Source organism: Theropithecus gelada, chromosome 15 (genome assembly GCF_003255815.1).
Source record: "Theropithecus gelada isolate Dixy chromosome 15, Tgel_1.0, whole genome shotgun sequence".
Taxonomy (NCBI): Eukaryota; Metazoa; Chordata; class Mammalia; order Primates; family Cercopithecidae; genus Theropithecus; species Theropithecus gelada.
In genome coordinates this window covers 43,068,210-43,090,620 of record NC_037683.1, presented here as the reverse complement: position 1 = coordinate 43,090,620, position 22,411 = coordinate 43,068,210, and positions in this window count along the sequence as shown.

Here is a 22,411-nt window from a genome sequence, read left to right as displayed (position 1 = left end):
CCTTGTGATAGTTTGCACAGAATGATGGTTTCCAGCTTCATCCATATCCCTGCAAAGGACGTGAACTCATCATTTTTTATGACTGCATAGTATTCCATGGTGTATATGTGCCACATTTTCTTAATCCAGTCTATCATTGATGGACATTTCAGTTGGTTCCAAGTTTTTGCTATTGTGAATAGTGCCGCAATAAACATGTGTGCATGTTTCTTTATAGTTGCATGATTTATAATCCTTTGGGTATATACCCAGTAATGGGATCGCTAGGTCAAATGGTGTTTCTAGTTCTAGATCCTTGAGGAATTGCCACACTGTCTTTCACAATGGTTGAACTAATTTACACTCCCACCAACAGTGTAAAAGCATTCCTATTTCTCCACATCCTCTCTAGCATCTGTTGTTTCCCGACTTTTTAATGAGCGCCATTCTAACTGGTATGAGATGGTATCTCATTGTGGTTTTGATTTGCATTTCTCTGATGACCAGTAATGATAAGCAGTTTTTCATGTGTCATAAATATCTTCTTTTGAGAAGTGTCTGTTAATATCCTTTGCCCACTTTTTGATGGGGTGGTTGTTTTTTTCTTGAAAATTTGTTTAAATTATTTGTAGATTCTGGATATTAGCCCTCTGTCAGATGGGTAGATTGCAAAAATTTTCTCCCATTCTGTAGGTTGCCTCTTCACTCTGATGGTAGTTCCTTTTGCTGTGCAGAAGCTTTTTAGTTTGATTAGTGCGCATTTGTCTATTTTGGCTTTTGTTGCCATTGCTTTTGGTATTTTAGTCATGAAGTCCTTGCCCATGCCTATGTCCTGAATGGTATTGCCTAGGTTTTCTTCTAGGGTTTTTATGGTTTCAGGTCTAACATTTAAGTCTTTAATCCATCTTGAATTAATTTTTATATAAGGTGTAAGGAAGGGATCCAGTTTCAGCTTTCTACATATGGCTATCCAGTTTTTCCAATACCACTTATTAAATAGGAAATCCTTTCCCCATTTCTTGTTTTTGTCAGGTTTGGCAGAGATCAGATGGTTGTAGATGTGTGGTGTTATTTCTGAGGCCTCTGTTCTGTTCCATTGGTCTATATCTCTGTTTTGGTACCAGTACCATGCTGTTTTGATTACTGTAGCCTTGTAGTAGAGTTTGAAGTCAGGTAGCGTGATGCCTCCAGCTTTGTTCTTTTTGCTTAGGATTGTCTTGGCAATGCAGGCTCTTTTTTGGTTCCATATGAACTTTAAAGTAGTTTTTTTCCAATTCTGTGAAGAAAGTCATTGGTAGCTTGATGGGGATGGCAATGAATCTTTAAATTACTTTGGGCAGTATGGCCATTTTCACGATATTAATTCTTCCTATCCATGAGCGTGGAATGTTCTTTCATTTGTTTGTGTCCTCTTTTATTTTGTTGAGCAGTAGTTCGTAGTTCTCCTTGAAGAGGTCCTTCACATCTCTTGTAAGTTGGATTCCTAGGTATTTTATTATCTTTGTAGCAATTGTGAATGGGAGTTCATTCATGATTTGGCTCTCTGTTTGTCTGTTATTGGTGTATAGGAATGGTTGTGACTTTTGCACATTGATTTTGCATCCTGATTCTTTGCTGAAGTTGCTTATCAGCTTAAGGAGATTTGGGGTGAGATGATGGAGTTTTCTAAATATACAATTATGTCATCTGCAAACAGGAACAATTTGACTTCCTCTTTTCCTATTTGAATACCATTCATTTCTTTCTCTTGCCTGATTGCCCTGGCCAGAACTTCTGACACTATGTTGAATAGGAGTGGTGAGAGAGGGCATCCCTGTCTTGTGCCGGTTTTCAAAGGGAATGCTTCAAGTTTTTGCCCATTCAGTATGATATTGGCTGTGGGTGTGTCATAAATAGCTCTTATTATTTTGAGATACGTTCCATCATTACCTATTTTATTGAGCGTTTTTAGCATGAAGCGCTGTTCAATTTTGTCAAAGGCCTTTTCTGCATCTTTTGAGATAGTCATGTGGTTTTTGTCATTGGTTCTGTTTATGTGATGGATTATGTTTATTGATTTGTGTATGTTGAACCAGCCTTGCATCCCAGGGATGAAACCAATGTGATTGTGGTGGATAAGCTTTTTGATGTGCTGCTGGATTCGGTTTGCCAGTATTTTATTGAGGATTTTCGCATCGATGTTCGTCAGGGATATTGGCCTAAAATTCTCTTTTTTTGTTGTGTCTCTGCCAGGCTTTGGTATCAGGATGATGCTGGCCTCATAAAATGAGTTAGGGAGGATTCCCTCTTTTTCTATTGATTGGAATAGTTTCAGAAGGAATGGTACCAGCTCCTCTTTGTACCTCTGGTAGAACTTGACTGTGAGTCCACCTGCTGGACTTTTTTTTGTTGGTAGGCTATTAATTATTGCCTCAATTTTAGAGCCTATTATGTCTATTCAGAGATTCCACTTCTTCCTGGTTTAGTCTTGGGAGGGTGTATGTGTCCAGGAATTCATCCATTTCATCTAGATTTTCTAGTTTATTTGTGTAGAGGTGTTTATAGTATTCTCTGATGATAGTTTGTATTTCTGTGGGATCAGTGGTGATATCCCTTTTATCATTTTTTATTGTGTCTATTTGATTCTTCTCTCCTTTCTTCTTTATTAGTCTTGCTAGCGGTCTATCAATTTTGTTGACCTTTTCAAAAAACCAGCTCCTGGATTCATTGATTTTTTGAAGGGTTTTTTTGTGTTTGTGTCTCATATCTCCTTCAGTTCTGCCCTAATCTTAGTTATTTCTTGCCTTCTGCTAGCTTCTGAATTTGTTTACTCTTGCGTCTCTAGTTATTTTCATTGTGATGTTAGGGTGTCCATTTTAGATCTTTCCTGCTTTCTCTTGTGGGCATTTAGTGCTATAAATTTCCCTCTACACACTGCTTTAAATGTGTCCCAGAGATTCTAGTACATTGTATCTTTGTTCTCACTGGTTTCAAAGAATATCTTAATTTCTGCATTCCTTTTGTTATTTACCCGGTAGTCATTCAGGAGCAAGTTATAGTTTTCATGTAGTTGTGTGGTTTTGAGTGAGTTTCTTAATCCTGAGTTCTAATTTGATTGCACTGTGGTCTGAGAGACAGTTTGTTGTGATTTCTGCTCTTTTACATTTGGTGAGGAGTGCTTTACTTCCATATGTGTTCAATTTTGGAATAAGTGCAATGTGGTGCTGAAAAGAATGTATATTCTGTTGATTTGGGGTGGAGAGTTCTGTAGATGTCTATTAGGTCTGCTTGGTGCAGAGCTGAGTTCAAGTCCTGGATATCCTTGTTAACCTTCTGTCTTGCTGATCTGTTTAATATTGACAGTGGGTGTTAAAGTCTCCCATTATTATTGTGTGGGAGTCTAAGTCTCTTTGTAGGTCTCTAAGGACTTGCTTTATGAATCTGGGTGCTCCTGTTTTGGGTGCATATATATTTAGGATAGTTAACTCTTCTGGTTGAATTGATCCCTTTACCATTGTGTAATGGCCTTCTTTGTCTCTTTTGATCTTTATTGGTTTAAAGTCTGTTGTATCAGAGACTAGGATTGCAACCCCTGCTTTTTTTTTTTTTTTCTATTTGCTTGGTAGATCTTCCTCCGTCCTTTTATTTTGTGCCTATATGTGCCTTTGCACATGGGATGGGTCTCCTGAATACAGCATACTGATGGGTCTTGACTCTTTATCCAATTTTCCAGTCTGTGTCTTTTTATTGGGGCATTTAGCCCATTTACATTTAATATTAATATTGTTATGTGTGAATTTGATCCTGTCATTTTTATGTTAGCTGGTTATTTTGCCCGTTAATTGATGCAGTTGCTTCATAGCATTGATGGTCTTTACAATTCGGCATGTTTTTGCAGTGGCTGGTACTGGTTGTTCCTTTCCATGTTTAGCGCTTCGTTCAGTAGCTCTTGTAAGGCAGAACTGATGGTGACAAAAGCTCTCAGCATTTGCTTGTCTGTAAAGGATTTTATTTCTCCTTTACTTATGAAGCTTAGTTTGGCTGAATATGAAATTCTGGGTTGAAAATTCTTTTCTTTAAGAATGTTGAATATTGGCCCCCACTCTCTTCTGGCTTGTAGAGTTTCTGCCAAGAGATCTGCTGTTAGCATGATGAGCTTCCCTTTGTGGATAACCCGACCTTTCTCTCTGGCTGCCCTTAACATTTTTTCCTTCATTTCAACTTTGGTGAATCTGACAATTATGTGTATTGGGGTTGCTCTTCTCGAGGAGTATCTTTGTGGTGTTCTCTGTATTTTCTCAATTTGACTGTTGGCCTGCCTTGCTAGGTTGGGGAAGTCCTCTTGGATAATATCCCAAAGAGTGTTTTCCAACTTGGTTTCATTCTTCCCATCACTTTCAGGTACACCAATCAAATGTAGATTTGGTCTTTTCATATAGTTCCATATTTCTTGGAGGCTTTGTTCATTTCTTTTTACTCTTTTTTCTCTAAACTTCTCTTCTAGCTTTATTTCATTAATTTGATCTTCAATCACTGATACCCTTTCTTCTACTCGATCAAATCAGCTATTGAAGCTTGTGCATGCATCACGTAGTTCTTGTGCCATGGTTTCCAGTTCCATCAGGTCATTTAAGGTCTTCTCTACACTGTTTATTCCAGTTAGCCATTTGTCTAATCTTTTTTCAAGTTTTTTAGCTTCCTTGCAATGGGTTCAAACATCCTCCTTTAGCTCGGAGAAGTTTGTTATTACCGACCTTCTGAAGCCTACTTCTGTCAACTCGTCAAAGTCATTCTCCATCTAGCTTTGTTCTGTTGCTGACAAAGAGCTGTGATCCTTTGGAGGAGAAGAGATGCTCTGGTGTTTAGAATTTTAAGCTTTTCTGCTCTGGTTTCTTCCCATCTTTGTGGTTTTATCTACCTTTGGTCTTTGATGTTGGTAACCTACAGATGGGGTTTTGGTGTGGATGTCCTTTTGTTGATGTTGATGCTATTCCTTTCTGTTTATTAGTTTTCCTTTTAACAGTCAGGTCCCTCAGCTGCAGGTCTGTTGGAGTTTGCTGGAGGTCCACTCCAGACCCTGTTTGCCTGGGTATCACCAGCGGGGAGACTGCAGAACAGCAAATATTGCAGAACAGAAAATACTGCTGCCTGATCCTTCCTCTGGAAGCTTTGTCCCAGAGGGTCACCCACCTGTATGAGGTGTCAGTCAGCCCCTACTGGGAGGTGTTTCCCAGTTAGACTACATGGGGGTCAGGGACCCACTTCAGGAGGCAGTCTGTCCGTTCTCAGAGCTCAAATGCCGTGCTGGGAGAACCACTGCTCTCTTCAGAGCTGTCAGACAGGGATGTTTAAGTCTACAGTAGTTTCTGCTGCCTTTTGTTCAGCTATGCCCTGCCGCCAGAGGTGGAGTCTATAGAGGCAGCAAGCCTTGCAGCAGCGCTGCAGTGGGCTCCACCCAATTCAAGCTTCCCAGTTGCTTTATTTACCTACTCAAGCCTCAGCAATGGCAGATGCCCCTCCCCATGTCGGGCTGCTGCCTTGTGGGTTGATCCCAGACTACTGCACTAGCAGTGAGCAAGGCCCCGTGGGTGTGGGACCCACTGAGCCAGGCACAGGATATAATCTCCCGGTGTGCCATTTGCTAAGAGGGTTGGAAAAGCGCAGTATTTGAGCAGGAGTGTACCACTTTTCAGGTACAGTCTGTCACAGCTTCTCTTGGCTAGGAAAGGGAAATCCCCCAATCCCTCACGCTTCTGGGGTGAGGTGATGCCCTGCCCTGCTTTGGCTCACCCTCCGTGGGCTGGATCCACTGTCCAACCAGTCCCGTTGAGATGAACCAGGTACCTAGGTTGGAAATGCAGAAATCACCCATCTTCTGCGTTGATCACGCTGGGAGCTACAGACCAGAGCTGTTCTTAATCGGCCGTCTTGGAATGGACCTCTAATATTTTTTATTTCATTGTTCATATGTACACATCTTTTCTATTATATTCACTCAGCAAACATTTATTAAGCATTTATTTCTTACTAACCCCTTTTTTAAGAATTGGAGACAGAGAGAGAAATCAAATGAGAGTCTTTTCCTTCAAGGAACTCACAGCCTAATTGAGGGTCGTAGACAACAAGTTAAACCTGGATCTAGAATATAATACAGTGTGATAATTGTATTTATTTATTTACTTATTTAAGAGACAAGGTCTTGCTCTGTCACACAGGCTGAAGTGCAGTAGTGCAATCATAGCTCACTGCAGCCTCTAACTACTGGGCTCAAACGACTCTCCCACCCCAGCATCCTGAATAGTTAGGACTACAGGCACATGCCACCATGCCCAGCTAATTTTTTAAAACTTTTTTTGTAGAGATGACATCTCACTATGTTGCCCAGGCTGGTCTCAAACTCCTGGCCTCAAGCCATCCTCTTGCCTCAGTTTTCCAAAATGTTGGGATTACAGGCATGAGCCACTGCACTCAGCCCAGTGTGATAATTTTAATATCAGTATTTCTAAATGTTCTGAGCAGAGAGATGGGGTGCTTAATGCTGCTACCATGGGATTGGAAAGACAAGGCTATTACATTGCTCATCCTATGTGTATAGTTGTCTGTATTTATACTGCCTTGGAAAGACCCTGCCATCAGTCAATCAGTTGGGAAATGAAGAGGCATTATATGTATTTAATAGTGTTACATTCACGTTTATTTATTTCACAGAAATAACAATAGCCAACATTTAAAGTACTTGCTTACCACATCTCAAGCACTGCTCTAAGCACTTTACGTATAGTAAGTCATTAGCCTTTACAACAGTCTTTAAGGTAGGTGCTATGATACCCCTATTTTATAGAGGAAGAAACTGAAGCACAGGCTTTAAATCTGTTCTCTAAGACACTCTCCTAGTAAATAGCAAAGGTAGGTGGCTTGAATCTAGAGGCCATATGCTTAACCACCTTCCTCTCCTATCTCTCAATTCTACTTCCTTAGTATTTAATAAAATAAGGTAGCAATATATTTTCTTTAGTAATTCTTTCCCTCTCCTTTCTCACCTTTTCCCCCCTCCTTCACACTCCCTGTTTCCATAATCATTTATTGACTACCTATTCTGTGCAGGGTGTTGGGGACACAAAGGCAAATATAACAACAACAGCAAAAGACATACTTAGAAAATTAAGGGAACACTGAGGAAAGAGATGTCTAAACAGGATGGAGAGAGGAGGTCAAAGAAGCCCTCCTGGAAGAGATGATCTTGAGCTTAGTTTTGAAGGGTGAATAGGAATCAACTACTAGGATACAGCAAGGCTTAGGGGAAAAAAACACAGGCTCTGGAATCAGATCCAAGTTCATTCAAATCAAGTTCTATGTGACCTTGGGCAAGTTACTTAAAATCTTCCAGACTCAACTGTCTGCATATGTAGAATAGGCATTATAATACCTACCTTTTGGCCAGGTGCAGTGGCTTATGCCTGTAATCCCAGCACTTTGGGAGGCCGAGGTGGGCCGATCACCTGTGGTCAGGAGTTCAAGACCAGCCTGACCAACATAGTGAAACACGTCTCTACCAAAAAATATAAAAATTAGCTGAGTATGGTGGCCCATGCCTGTATAGTACCAGCTACTTGGGAGATTAAGGCAAGAGCATCACTTGAACTCAGGAGGCGGAGGTTGCAGTGAGCCAAGATCGTGCCACTGCACGATCGTGCTCTGGGTGACAGAGCGAGACCTTGTCTCAAAATAATAATAGTAATACCTACCTTTTAAGGCTGTTGTGAGAATAAGAATGATGACTTATGGAAAGCGTCCTGCACAGTGCCTACCACAAAACAGACCGTATGTGCTGGCTGTTATGATGATTGTTTATAATCTCATTAACAAAAAGTGAAATAGAACCACTAAATAATAAAGCTAAGCAGAGCGTTAAGAGTTATTATGTAGATAAGGAAATGGAGACCCGGAGAGAAGCCAGTGTCACACAGGCTGAGTGGCAGTTGGAACTGCAATCCAGATCCTCTGACAGTTCTACCTTTTTCTTTACCTATCTGACATTCCAAACTCCTTTGTTTACAAGTCCAATCCACCTCATCCCCCAGCTTAACGAAGTAGTTCTCAAACTTTCCAATTGTTTATACTCTACCTTTGTGATTTTTACCATGTTCTTGTATTGACATTCTTTTGTGCTATTATTTACTTAGCTTTTTATTTTTCAAATAAACTCATTTTTACTAAAAGTACTTTAAATGAAACTTTAGCCTGGACAACATAGAGAAACTCATCGCTACCAAAAAAAAATTTTTTTTTTAATTAGCCAAGCATGATGGTGTGTGCCTGTGTTCCCAGCTACTTGGGAGGCTAAGGTGGGAAGATTGCTTGAGTCCAGGAGGTCAAGGCTGCAGTGAGCCATGATCACACCACTGTACTCCAGCCTAGGTAGCAGAATAAGACCCTCTCTCAAAAATAAATAAATAAGTAAATAAATAAATACAATGAAAATTTTATATCATTATTGTAAATGGAAAACCAAAAATATCACCTGTGAAATCATAGGTTTGTGGTATAATATAGTTCTTCAAAGACATCTTAAAGTAAATGCTGAACTATTAAAATAAAAGGTGTTTCATAAAAAATGATCTGCACTGCCCTGAGTGGCATGCATACTACATCTTAGGAAATGCTGGCCTATAGAGTGAATTCTTTTCATGTCACAGAAATTCTAGATCATGTACAAATCTATCCTAAAACCAAACTTCCCTTTTCAGTGGCTGGTTTATATTCAGAAGGCACAGAACATAAGACCCAACTCACTCCCTGGCCTGCTACCAACCTGCTGTTATTCATATCAGCTACCAGCTACCACTGGTCCTTAGTTGAATACTAGTCTCACCTCTTTTAGCTAACTTCTCTACTCCTTGGAGTTTTAGATCCCTGGCATAAAACATGTACTAGAACCTAACATGATAAAGCTCGTTTGTTTGGAAACTTCAGCACCCTGTTTCTAGCAGATTCTATCACATGTACTTGGGGTTTAGAGTTGGAATAACCTAGATCGGTCCCTGCCCAAAAGGGACCACTACTGGCAAATGCAACCTTCCAAATGGTTCCATTCCAGGTGGCTGCCAGTGGGCCTGTGAACCAATTGAGGTACAGGTGCTTCTGGCTAGAATTGCTGCCACTAGGTGGACATAAATGGCAATTGCACCATTCTGACCTGTCAACTAGGTCATGAGCCCTGGCTCCAGCACTTTTCCTTAGAGGCAATTGGCCTTTCTCTCTAATTCTCTGACACCCTCTGCTCCCCCTCCCTCCAAGTCCTCCTCTGGGTAAGTTAGCAATGGGGATGTTTGCATACCAAGCACTTAGCTAATTGATATTCTGTCACAATCTGCTCAACAAATGTTAGGCTTTTTTGTATTTTGTTAGAATTTAGTGACACTTAGGTTATATTTTTAGCCAGGTTGGAGAAGGAAAAGGAGGAGTTACTTTAGCATGCAGGAAATGTATTGCCAGGTCTTTCTTGCCTGGCATTCTCCTAAGCATCTGTGAATACCTTTAACACACAGCATTCAGGATCTGATCTGATCTGATTTTATCAGCTTGTATCCTAGGCAAAGCCAACAAGAGGATGAAGAACCTTTTGTGCTTTTTCATGTTCTGTATCATTACCCTTTATTGTTAGTGCTCTCATCTCATTCTAAAGAGGCCAGCCTTGCTCAGCCATGGCAGGCACCTGTGTGGGAGTCACATAGCAAAGTCTGATGCACCGCTAGAAGTAAAGAAGGTGGCAGGTCTGGCCTAGAACTTTGTAATGAGGGTCCCCCCACCATCAGCAAGAAGTACATCTTATTCATATGTTTAAATGTCAGAATGTTCTTGCAATCAAGAGAAAAATTGAAACAAACCCAGACAGAATCGCCATCCTCAAAGACTACTAGGAACACCAAGAATTACCACAGTTATTTTTGTTTTATTTTGTTTTGTTTTAAACAGAGTCTCATTCTGCCGCCCAGGATGAAGTGCAGTGTAGAGATCTCTCGGCTCAATGCAACCTCCGCCTCCCGGGCACAAGCAATTCTCTCGCCTCAGCCTCCTGAGTAGCTGAGATTATAGGCACAAGCCATCACGCCTAGCTAATTTTTGTATTTTTAGTAGAGACAGGGTTTTGCCATGTTGGCCAGGCTGGTCTTGAACTCCTGACCTCAGGTGATCTGCCCGCCTTGGCCTCCCAAAGTGCTGGGATTACAGGTGTGAGCCATCGTGCCTGACTTAAGAATTACCCATAGTTTGGCCAGGTGTGGTGGTTCACGCCTATAATCCCAGCACTTTGGGAGTCCAAGGTGGGCAGATCGTAAGGTCAGGAGTTCAAGACCACCCTGGCCAATGTGGTGAAACCCCGTCTCTACTAAAAATACAAAAAAAAAAAAAAAAAATTATCCGGGCTTGGTGGCAGGCACCTGTTGTCCTAGCTACTCAGGAGGCTGAGGCAGGAGACTCGCTTGAACCCAGGAGGCAGAGGTTGCAGTGAGCTGAGATCATGCCACTGCACACCAGCCTGGGCAACAGAGCGAGACTCTATCTCAAAAAAAAAAAAAAAAAAAGGATTACCCGTAGTTCTATCTGAAGGGCCTGGGACTTCCTGATGAAAACAAAAATAGGATATCATTTTTATAGCAGCCTATGAGACAACAAAAATAGAATATCATTAAAATTGGAGACTGCATTTCATGTCTGTCTCAGGAAACACTAACTAATAGGAGCAACTGTCACCCTGAAAAGTATGTGGTACAGTGGATAGAGCCTGGACTGCAAACAGAAGAAAGTGGGATATCTATTTCCATCAGGCTGCTATTAACTCTGATTTTGCCCAGTTCAAATACATGTACAATACTTTGTTCTTATGCAGGGAGGCTGGGGAGAATCCTGTCAGGCAGAGCTTAAACAACCTGTCCATCCAACCAAGGCAGACTGTCCTTCCTAGAAAATCATGCACCTACACTGGCCTATTAAAACTCCCTTAGCACATCCCACTACCAAATATGGCACCCAAATGAATTTAGTCATCTCTATGAGAAGAAATGAATCGAGTGAACCTTCACTAATCCAGTCAATTTAATTCCCCCTTAAAGGGAATTAAATTAAGAACTCAATAATGCAGGCTGACATTTCTGCTTTCTAGTCTTATATAGAAATTATTCCTCTAGCTTTAAATCATGGTTATCTCTGATAGAGGAAATGAACAATTGATCAAGTAATAGGAGTGCCGTGTTGTAGGAAGTGAAGGAGTAGAAAAAATAGAGTGAGAAGTAAGTGATAGAATAAGTAAATAATGAGCTTGAGACTATTCGATAAGCCAGACAGGGATGCTGGCTGGGCAGGAGAGCTATTTGTTTTGGAAATTACTTAGTAATCATCTCAGGAGTTACATGAGCCTGGGACACAGTGAACACTAAATTTCATAGAATGTCCTGACTGGAAGAACTCTGTAATTTCATTTAGTCAAACTTCCCAAAAGATGCCTGAAAGCCTTCTGCAGACTAAATTTGCTAGAAAATGTTTCTGATTTTAAACATACTATTAACACAAAACCCCAGCAAAGTTTTAAAAAATAACTCTCATGTGTTACAGTACTGATTATTACTTCATAGCCCTGAGAACGGGACTTCACTTTTATGATCCTTTGCTTACAATGTATGTGACCTTGGGCAAGTCACTTCACCTCTCTGGACATTAGTTTTCTTATGTATAAATAACAACTCCAGCCCTGCCTTGCCTGCCTGCCACTCAGGGTAAATAATGGGCTAAAGAAGATAATATTCAGCCTGAGCAACATCATGAGATCCTGTCTCCAAAAAAAAAAAAAAAAAAGCCAGGGCTGGTGGTGCCCGCCTCTAGTCTCAGCTACTCAGGAGGCTGAGGTGGGAGGAGCCCTGGAGCCCAGGAGGTTGAGACTGCAGTGAGCCGTGATCACACCATTGCACTCCAGCCTGGATGACAAAGTGAGACCCTGTCTCAAAGAAATAAAAAAGATATTAGTGGAAGTCTCTTGGTAACCATTAAGGTTTGGTGGACATTTTAAAATACTGTATAAGGCCAGGGGTGGTGGAACATGCCTGTAATCTCAGCACTTTGGGAGGCTGAGGTGGGTGGATCACTTGAGCTCAGGAGTTCAAGACCAGGCTGGGCAACATGGCAAAACCCCATCTCTCCAAAATATAAAAAAAAATTAAAAAAAATTAAGCCGAGCATGGTGGCACGTGCCTGTGATACCAGCTACTCAGGAGGCTGAGGCAGGAGGATCGCTTGAGCCCTGGAGGCGGACGTCGCAGCAGTGGAGATCACGCCACTGCACTCCAGTTGGGAAGATGGAAGTGAAACCCTGTCTCAAAATAAATAAATAAATAAAATTAAAAGTAAATACTGCATAAAAGTGTTGCTCTTAGCTCCTACATTCCATAACCAGGGACATCCCATGTGCTATGTAAGAGTAGCAGTGGTTCATGCCTCTCTTTCTTTTTTTGAGACAGGGTCTCATTCTATTGCCCAGGCTGGAGCAGTGATGATCGTAGCTCACTACAGCCCCAAACTCCTGGGCTCAAGTGATCCTCCCACCTCAGCCTCCAGAGTAGCTGGGACTGTAGGCACGCACCACCATGCCCAGCTAATTTTTTTTATTTTTTTGTAGAGACGGGGTCTCATGATGTTGCCCAGGCTGGTCTCAAACTCCTGGGCTCAAGTGATCCTCTCACCTCAGCCTCCCAAAGTGCTGAGATTATAAACATGAGCCACTGTGCCCGGTCTCATGTCTCTCTATTCTACTAAGAGGTTCCTCCCCTTTGCCAATAATTCTTCTCCAGAGTTAGCCACAGATGGGTCACTATAAGAGCATTCTTCAAGGGGTCCTGTGTTTTTTCACGAAAAACAATGAATGGGCTTGTGTGGCCACACCGTTTGCTGGGGTAACAGCCAGCAGATAGTGAGGCTTTCAGCAGGAACAGTTGCAGGCCTCTTGCTTTTCCCCACATCTTCAACTACCAAGGCCACTTGCTCACTAGGCCTCCATTGGCATGGGTGAGCCCTAAGGAGCATGGCAACAGGCAGCCATGCAGAGGATTCTCGTAATCTTCATTCTCAGGCACAGGAGAACCTCATAAAGGCACACTTGTTGTTCATCCTAACAGGCATTTAGTAAGTGTTTATTATGACTCAGGTCCTGTGCTAGCCACTGGGGATAAGAGCTGAGTCAGATGTGCTGCCTGCCCCTGAGACCTCACAGTTTAGTGGGAGAAACAGACTCATGAGTGTTACACACAGGATATGTTATGATCAGAGCCTGCAGTGTCTGGGCATAGCTGATGGGTCACTGAAATCTGTCTGAGGACTCAGGCTCAGGAGAGGCTTCTCAGAAGAGATGAGATTTAAACTGGACTTTAACGGGCATTTCAGACAGAAGGAGCTGCAAGTACAAAGGCAGAGATGTGAAAGGGCATCTTGGCTCTGGGCACGGTAGCAGTAAGTTTGAAGTGTCTGGGAGTGGAAGAACTGAAACAGGAAAGGTAGCTGGAGTCCAAGGGGCCTGGCCTTTATCTGTCACAGGAGCCACAGAAGAGTTTTAGGGAGGAGAATGTGATGGGCAGGTAAGACTCTCAGAGCTGTGGCAGTATGAGGGCTGGGTGGGAAGAGGTGAGAAATGAACTGGGGTATTGAAGTGAGAAACAGATTCTAGAGAGATTTAGAAGGTAGAATTGATTGATCTTATTAGAAATTCTAAGAGCTTCTGGGACAGGAAATTAAAAGGGAAAGAAGGCAGACTGAAAACTTAGTGAAGGCCCATGAGTAAGATGACAAGATATCTTGCATCAAGCAAATCAGACCTTGATTTCACCTTCTGGACAGCCTGGCCATGATGGCCTATGTAATGTTTGTGGACAATAGATCAAAAGCTTTTTGTTACAGTTTTACAACTTTTGTTAAACAGCTACAGAGTTGGATTCAGCACATCTGACTGGCTAGGACAGTGTGCCCTTCCTCCTCCCCTCCTGTCCCCACCTCATGTCTTCGCCTCAAAACAAATTACTTTGTCAAGGAAGAAGCCTTCCCAAGATAGAGGAAGGTTAAGAATTAAGAAACAGCTAGGCTGAGATCTCCATATTAAGTCCTGTCTACTTCCATGCATTACCACTAAGAACTGTATCAGTCAGAATGCCCTGCTGCCTGTAGCATACAATTACACACCAAGCATAGGGACAGATTCCCAGAAGAACTGGTATTTGAGCTGGGTCTTGAAGGAAAGCAAAGGAAAAATAAGCACACTAAAATAGTATCCTCCCTGGTGTAGCCCTTTTCTAGAAGTACACCTAGAATGCAACAGAATGTTCTGCAGTGATAGAAATTGTCTTCTGTATTATCCCATATGGTAGCCACTAGTCACACATGACTATTGAAGCAGTTGAAATGTGGCTAATGCAACTAAGGGACTGAATTTTTAAATTTTTATTTTGCTTTAATTTAAATGTAAATAGCCATATTGCAGCTAGTGGCTACCATATTGGACAGCACAGCTCTGGAGTCCACTTAGCATCACCAAGATTCTGTTTCACATGGTCCTTCCTTGCTTCATTCCCCTTGGGAGATTTGCCTGTCCCTGTTCCCTTCTGCCCAGTCCCTCCAGTTTGACATGCTCATTGGCTACCTTCCAGCTTCCAAGACCAGCTCTGTTTCCTGGTTATTTTTTTATTTTCTATTTTTATTTTTCGAGACAGTGTCTCGCTCTGTCACCCAGAGCGACAGAGGAGCCTTGGGAGGCTGGAGTGCCATGGAGCGATTTCGGCTCACTGCAACCTCTGCCTCCCAGGTTCATGTGATTCTCCTGCATCAGATCCCGAGTAGCTGGGACCACAGGCATGCGCCACCATGCCTGGCTAATTTTTGTATTTTTAGTGGAGACAGGGTTTCACCATGTTGGCCAGGCTGGTCTCGAACTCCTGACCTCAAGTGATCCGCCCACCTTGGCCTCCCAAAGTGCGGGATTACAGGTGTGAGCCACCACGCCCAGCCTGTTTCCTGGTTATTGATTTCCTCTCTGTCATCATGGCAGAACCCTGAACTATCTTCCATTTGACTCAGCCCTGCTACCTCCCAAGCTTTACTGGTGTGTGGTAGATAATGTAGCCTCACCGGATCATGTTCCTACAGTTTTGGTCCTTTGTTAGGCCTTATTCACTCCTCCCTTCTTTTCCTGGCTATTTAAACCAGGCAGTCAGTAACCTGGAATATTCTTTGATGTTTTCCCTCCCTGTCAACTTGAGTTAGAGAAGGGAACAGTTGGGATGGCGGTGTGTATGTACTGGGGCAGTGTGTGTGTGTGTGTGTGTGTGTAACTGGTTGCATAAATACTTTGATAGGAGGTCTCTGGTAGTAGGTGAAGGGCTCCATCTCTGAGATCTTTGCTGTCTGGCATTTTTAAATTTGATTCATATAAAAAGACCAATATTAATAGATTGATTACATTTGTGGGTGGAAAAGATGGATTCAGAATCCAAGAAACAAAAAGTTTCTTGACGAGCCAAAACACTAGGCCAGATTTAACATGATTATATGTAACAATGACCAATTTCCAATCCTGTATTTGGGTCTAAATGGCAAACTGCTGAGGTAGCATATATGATTTAGAAGACTTAATGGCTTTAGCTGATTGTGAATCAGTGGTGGGTAACAAGATAATAAACTCTTAAAAAGAACCAATGGAATAGCATCCAAGAAGAGTGATAGGCCTACTCACTTTCCCACTGATTAGACCACACTTGGATCAGTTTCAGGTTTTGAGCACCTCTCTTTAAAACAACAACAAAACAAAACCCAAGAGTTAAAAAAAAATCACCTCAAACAACTAAGGGGACTGACCACGATGGTGAAGGGACTGGTGACCTGCCATACAAGGACCTGGGACAAGTAAGCTTTAGGAGAGCAGACCATGGGGATGGTCACTGTCTTCAGTCTCCAAAGGGCAATTACAGAGCACTCCAGAGGGCAGGGCAAAAATAAACGAGTGAAAATTTGAGCAGATTTCAGCTCAGTGTAAGGAAAATGTTTCCAATTGTCAGAACTGTGACTTCTGGCAGTCCAACCTGCTGAGGCAGAGTTTAGTGGAGACCCTGGAGGAACGATGTCAAACATGCCCCTAAGCCAGTCTGCTCAAATATTGATTGTCTCCCCAGTGATGGATAGCTAATTCAAAGTTTGTAGGCTCTGTACTTGCTGACCCCGTTTAGCTTACAGGTTCTATATTAAGTGTCAGACTCTTCTCATTCTAGCTCAGCATTCCAGTTAAATAACCTTGGCTCCCTGCATGTGGGAAACAGGTTTCAAGCACAGAACCCCTAGCACCAAGCAGAATGGCAACATAATTTTAGCTCCTGAGCAAAACGAGTCTCACAATAGCGTCAGTACAGTGTGCACATTAACATTTGAATATGCTGTATAATAAGCGTGCTAATTACTCTGAGAAGAATACTTGAAGAATAGAATAAGCTGTGATCATTAGAGGAGAAAGGGGTTAGCAATTTATGACATGGGCTGCTGCTTGATATTCAAAAGTACATGATGGCTCTCATCTCAGGTAAAGGGAATTATTGAAACCATAAAAATGTAATGATCGTGGCAGGTAGTGATCAGCATTTCATAGGAAATGTTTGTGGCAAGTCTTTTTTTAAAAACACTTTCAGATTTATTACTAATAAAATGTGTCCCTATTTGGTTGTTTGGTTCCATTGAGCAGTTTGAAATTGAAGCCATTGTTGTAGCGTTAATCTCAGTTTTGTAGAAATGACTGACAGAGTCTTCACCCAGATGAGCAGCTGAGATGGAGAGCCCTCAGGCTGGACACAGGGGCCTGATAATCACCTTGTGCGAACAGAAGCTGGAAAGGGGAGCTGGAACCACACTTCTTGATGACCTAGACCAGCGGTTTTCAGTCTGATCTACACACCTCTTGGGGATCTTAATACTCTTTCAGCAGGTTCATTAGGTCAAAATTATTTTCATAATAATATTAAGATGTTGTGTGACTTGTTCACAGCGTTGAAAGACTACATATTATATAATTACATTTATATGAAATGTCTACAAAAATTAGTCAGGCATGGTGGCACATGCCTGTGGTCCCAGCTACTTGGGAGGTTGAGGTGGGAGGATCACTTGAGCCCAGAAGGCAGAGGTTGCAGTGAGCATCCTCTGCACTCCACTGCACTCCAGCCTGGATGACAGAGCCAGATCCTATCTCAAAAAAAAAAAAAAAGAAAGAAAAGAAAGAAAAGAAAGAAAAGAAAGAAAAGAAAGAAAAGAAAGAAAGAAAGAAAGGAAAGAAAGAAAGAAAGAAAATGTCCATAATAGGTAAACCCAAAAAGAGAGAAAGCAAATAGTAGCTGCCAGAGACTGGGGGAGGCCAGAATGGGGAGTGACGGCTTAATGGGTACAGGGTTTCCTTTTGTGATAAAAATGTGCTGGAACTAGGTAGCAGTGGCATTTGTATGACACTGTGAATGTACTAAATGCCGTTGAATTATATACTTTAAAATGCTGACTGTTACATGAATTTTACCATGCGTACACACAAAAAAGGTAAAGATCGCATAATGTAGTACATGGGAAAGTCTTCCCATCCAGACCCTCAAAAGAAACTTCTTGAGGGTCTTCTAATCTTGGAAGTTCTCTTTGTTATGTGCTCTTTGAAACCAGCACATGAAACTTCTCTTCATCACAATTCTTTCAGTAGCTACGATTCTTAAAGTAATGAAACATTTTCCCTAGTCCCCCAACACGCTACGTATTTTAAATCTACTTCTTTTAACCCTGTCTATGCTAGTTTCTCTACCTGAAATATCTTTTCCGTCAACCTGGAAAGCTACTACCTGTCCTTTGAAACCATCTAAAATGACACTCCCTCTATGAAATCTTCCTGGGTGACTACACACCCCAGGAATTGGTCCCTTCTGCCTCTCTGGATTTCTACAGTACTTTGGTTCTATTCCTTTTAACGCAGTCCTGATACAAGACCTTATCACATTGAATCACAGTTAGAACATATCGCTTTTTGTTAATGTCTGTCTCCCCAAAGGTGACTCGTAAGAGCAGTATTTTCTTATCCCCTAAAGCACAGTGCACACACATACACAAACACACGCATACTCCAAATGTGCTCATTAATAACTATATGTTAGGTACTTTTTTAGAGACCTTAGAGACATTGACTCACTTAATCCATATAACCTTATATACATTTTATTGATGATTCAACTGACAAAACAAAAACTTTCAGGTTGTAAAGTGATGTTAAAACAGCAAATCCATGTGATAGCAAAACCAAACTTGGCCCTTGGTTGCTGCACATGGTTGCTGCCTGTTTTCTCTAACAAAAGAAAAAAATAGCTAATAATATTCAGTAAATGAAAGAGACTTTATGACTTAAATGACATTTAGGAAGATGTTTCCATACTTTTCAGACTTCATAGTGTTAGGGTTGAGAGGGACCTTGGGGATCTCCTGGTGCAAGTTAAAGGTAAGGCAGGGAAAATAAGGCTTGCCTGTACCAGAATAATCCTGTAGAAGAAATCCTGTTGAAGAAACAGGAACCTAAAGTTTAAGGGGAGAGATCAGGAGGAGGAAAAGAAACCAAGAGAGTGAAGGGGTTCATCAAGGAGAGAAAGGGTAGTTAAGACAATTATTCAGCTAGCACCTTAGAAACCCTGCACAGAAGAGGGCCGGGTATGGTGGCTCACACCTGTAATCCGAGCACTTTGGGAGGCAGAGGCAGGCCGATCACGAGGTCAGGAGATCGAGACCATCCTGGCTAACATGGTGAAACCCCGTCTCTACTGAAAATACAAAAAATTAGGCGGAGCTTGCAGTGAACCGAGATCGCGCCACTGCACTCCAGCCTGGGTGACAGAGCAAGACTCCGTCTCAAAAAAAAAAATTTATTTGTTGATTTTGTTTTTGTTTTTCTTAACCCATCCTTGCTCAAAGAAATAAAATACATTCATTTGTAAGTAACTAAAACACAACCAACAGACTGACCTAACAACGAAAGTTCACACTAAAAGTCCAGGGTAATTCAGGCTCCAGGCTTGGTTTGATTTAGCAGATCACCAATGTCATTAAAGCTGACTTTGATGTGAGATGGCTGCCAACAATTCCCAGAGCTACATAAGTCCTTGTCCATAACCAGATGGACAAAGGTCATTTCTACAAGCCTCTCTCTCAGGAGCCCCCAGAGAACCTCTTTTAATCTAAACTGAGTCACATGCCTACAGTGGCTATGTGGGGCCTTGCCCAGTGCCCCTTTTCCCTGTAGATACACCCATCCTTCAGCTGCAGGGGATATTCCTGCTCTCAGCCTCAGGAAATCATTTCATGTTCTCCTAGGGTATAGCCTGAGGCCAGTGACAGGCTGATACGGGAATACACTTCAACTTCGGACAACTCTGAAGGGCTAGCCCAGCTCCCGAGCTCCCAGTGACACCAGAGAAAGCCTTCATTGTAACTACCCAGCAACTATTTTGCTGGTCAGCTTCTCTCTACACCCAACTCTGTCTTCTTCACTTCCCCACAGTTGTGTGTCCTGAGAACACTTTTCAGTAAACCATCTGCATAGAATGCACAGTAGTGCATGCCTATACTAGGTACAGATGCAATCCTGTACCAGCTACTCAGGAGGCTGAGGCAGAAGGATTGCTTGAGCCCAGGCATTCAAGTCCAGCGTGGGCAACACAGCAAGACCCTGTCTCAATACTAAAAAAATGAAATAAGAAAAAATAACCCTGTCTCAATATTTAAAAAATGAAATAAGAAAAAATAAAAATGGAAAAAAGCCCTTCTGCATGCAACTTTCAATCTTAAATTATGTTTCCGGGGAATTCAGTCTAAGACAGTGCTCATTTCTGAATCAATAAGTGTGACAAGATGTGGGACTATGCTGATAAATTAGGATTAATTGCATGCCCTATCCTAGAGTTGGAATCAACCTCTGTTGCTTAGAAATTAGCATTATAGTCTAGCATGTCAGAGCTGCAAGGGTTTCAAAGATCATGCAGTCCTTCTCCTTTAACTAATAGAAGACACAGAGAGGGGATGGAACACACCTAAGTTACACAGTTAAACCAGGACCCTGACCCAGATGTCTTTATTCCAGAGCAGAGTTCTTTCCACTGTAACCCATTTCCCATTTTTGGTCATTAAGCAGAAATGGTAATTGATCTGTCTCAAAGTGACAGGACTGCCTGTCTAATGGACCTCAACATTCTCACAAATAGGTGGTAGACAATCTCTGCACCCCATTCCTTTTTAGCAGCCTAGAATGCCTAATTTGTAGACATATTTTTATTTTATTCCATTCAAGATTTTAAAATATTTTTTGAAATAGTGATATGTGCATATGGTTAAAAAATATTTTTAAGTATAAAAAGGTATGCACTAAAAAGTTTCACTCCTACTTCTTCCCCATCCCGCCTACTCCCCTCCCACAGGTAATTTCTCTTCTCAGTTTCTTATGAACCGTAACAAGAACTTTGAAGTCAATTGTTCTGATTACTAAAACAGTCTGGAGAAGTGGCAACACTGCGATGTAGACAGCCTCAGTGAATGAAAGAATGAAATATTGACCAAGCCCAAATTCAGTGTTCTTTCCATAATATCACCATGCTTTTAAAAAGACCTCAGTTGTGTGGTGAGAGCTTAGATATCAGAAGTAGGATGAAAGATATGTTAGCCTGGAAGACAGGCTGAGCTATTGAACCAGGGCCCTTTAAATTCCCTGACTGGACAGAGCCTGCAGAGGGGTTGATTGGCCCAAGCTGTGAAGAGAAGAGGAACTCAACAGGCGGGTGTTTGCATTGAAATAGGACTTGATTCATCCCTGCATCTTCGTGTAATTCACCTAGTCTGTCACAAAGTCTTGTCAAGTCTTCTTGTGAAATATTTACCCTATCTGTTCCTCACTTTCTCTTCTCACAACAAAAAAAACATACTCCAGACTTCAGTCAACTCACACATGGGTTATTGCCACAGGCTTTTTAAAATTTGTTATTTATTTATTTACTTATTTATTTGAGAGGGAATCCCACTCTGTCATCCAGGCTGGAGTGAAGTGGCGCGATCTTGGCTCACTGCAACATCCACCTCCGAGGTTCGAGCAACTCTCCTGCCTCAGCCTCCTGAGTAGCTGGGATTACAGGTGTGTGCCACTATGACCAGCTAATTTTTGTATTTTTAATAGAGACGACAGGCTTTCACCATGTTGGCCAGACTGGTCTCAAACTGCTGACATCAAGTGATCTGCCCGCCTCAGCCTCCCAAAATGCTGGGATTATAGGCGGGAGCCACTGCGCCCGGCTGCCACAGGCTTTTTATTGGTCTCCTGGTACAGAAATAGCTTTAACCTAAATGAGCATGTATTGCATCCAGTTTCCATTTATAGCTCATGTGTAAATTTTGCTGGTCCTTTAAAAAGCCTAGTTCTTTCAACTTCCAACTCCATGTAGTGGCAACAACTGCATTAGCGTGTTAGTTAAAAGGCTCAAAGAAGACTTGCTCCAGCTCAGAAACAAGGCTGATCACCAGAAAGATGAGACTTGCCCAGCAAATGGGTAAATAAATTGTTTATCCATTGTTTATCAATTGTTTATCCATTGTTTATCCAGTGTTGCTGGGCGCAGTGGCTCAAGCCTGTAATCCTAGCACTTTTGGAGGCTGAGGTGGGAGGATGACCTGAGGTCAGGAGTTCGAGACCAGCCTGGCCAACATGGCGAAACCCTGTCTCTACTAAAAATACAAAAAAAATTAGCCGGGTATGGTGGCACATGCCTCTAATCCCAGCTACTCAGGAGGCTGAAGCAGGAGAATTACTTGAACCCGGGAGACGGAGGTTGCAGTGAGCTGAGATCACACCCTCTGCACTCCAGCCTGGGCGACAAGAGCAAAACACAGTGTCAAAAAAAAAAAAAATTGTGATATATTCATACACTGGTATACTAATCAGTAAAAAGAACACCAGGCACAGTGGCTCACACCTGTAATCCTAGTGCTTTGGGACTGAGGTGGAAAGATCTCCTGAGGCCAGTAGTTTGAGACCAACCTGGACAATATGGTGGGACTCTGTCACTACAAAAAATAAAAGAGAGAAAGAAAGAAGAAATGAGCTACTGATGCACCCAACAACCCAGATAAATCTCAAAACATCATGTTGAGTAAAAGAAGTCAGATATGAGAGAATACATGCAGTATGATTCCATTCATATGAAGTTCAAGAACAGGTAAAATAATCTATGGGCGCCAGATGCAGTGGCTCATGCCTGTAATCCCAGCACTTTGGGAGGCTGAGACAGGAGGATCACCTGAGGTTAGGAGTTAGAGACCAGCCTGGCCAACATGGTGAAACCCTGCTTCTACTAAAAATACAAAAAAAGCCAGGCATAGC